Source organism: Rhagoletis pomonella, unplaced genomic scaffold (assembly GCF_013731165.1).
Source record: "Rhagoletis pomonella isolate Grant_MI unplaced genomic scaffold, Rhpom_1.0 Rhpom_scaffold_00009, whole genome shotgun sequence".
In the NCBI taxonomy this organism is placed as follows: Eukaryota; Metazoa; Arthropoda; class Insecta; order Diptera; family Tephritidae; genus Rhagoletis; species Rhagoletis pomonella.
This window is the reverse complement of record NW_023458563.1, coordinates 27,499,254-27,500,447: the sequence shown is the minus strand read 5'-3', so window position 1 is coordinate 27,500,447 and position 1,194 is coordinate 27,499,254.

Genomic DNA, 1,194 nt, shown 5'->3' with positions numbered 1-1,194 from the left:
CCCATATGCGGTGCGTTTGGGGGAATAAAGCGCCATTCGAGTCCGTGGATGGTGTATTTCGAGCGGATGTCGGAGGATGCTTCTTTTAGAAATTGTTGGAGATCCCTTTGAAGGGCCCGACTTGCTCCTACAAAGTTTTTCCCGTTGTCAGAAAAGATAAGTTGAGGTAGACCGCGTCGACCGACGAATCTAGAGAAAGCTGCTTAGAAAGCTTTGGTAGAAAGATCGGAGCAGAGCTCCAAGTGTATCGCTTTAGTAGAAAAGCATACGAAAACGCATACATACCCCTTGAGAAAGGGTGCCTTACGAGTGTTAGCTGATTTTATATCAAAAGGTCCTGCAAAATCAATGCCCGTTCGAGTAAATGGTAAGGAATAAGGGCATCTTTCTGGTGGTAATGCTGCCATGATTTGTGTTCGCATTTTTTGCTTATGAATCGTACATATTTTACAATTGAAAATGGTTTGTTTAACTTTAGACTTAAGTCTCGGGATGAAATATTCCTGTTTGGCTACTCTGATCATGAGTTGATGTTCTGCGTGCATTAGCAGATTGTGAACAAATTGGAGAAATAAGTAGCAAAATCTTGATGATTCTGGCAGAATAATTGGATGCCTTTCGTTGTAAGAAAGCGAAGCATTTGCCAAACGTCCGTTTACTCTAAGAATACCATCTTTATCCAGTAATGGATTTAATGAAAGAAGTGAACTCCGTTTTGATACTGTTTGGGAGTTTGAAAGTTTTGAATATTCGTTTGGATAATGGCGTTTCTGAGCGAGTGATATGAGTCGAATTTTCACAAATTGGATTTCGGCTTGCGAAAGTACTATTGTTTCGTATGAAGATTCGGAAGTGGACTGTATATGATGTGATTTAATTTGGTTAAAGAAACGAAATATGTATGAAATAACTCGTACTGCTCTGGGCCATTATAAAAATCGACTCAGAATGTCACGTTCCTCTTCTAATATATGAAAGGTTTCAGCTTTGCGAATCTCGGGGGGAATAATTTTTTGTTGAAAGGATATTGGTTATTGCTCCGCAGGTTTCACTAGCCATTCGGAACCGTGCCACCAAAGTGAGTTATGGACTAACTCTTGGGGCTTGCAGCCGCGTGTGCCCAAATCGGCCGGGTTTTGGTTAGATGAAATATGCCTCCATTTGACGTTCCCGACATTTTTGATTATCTGGGTT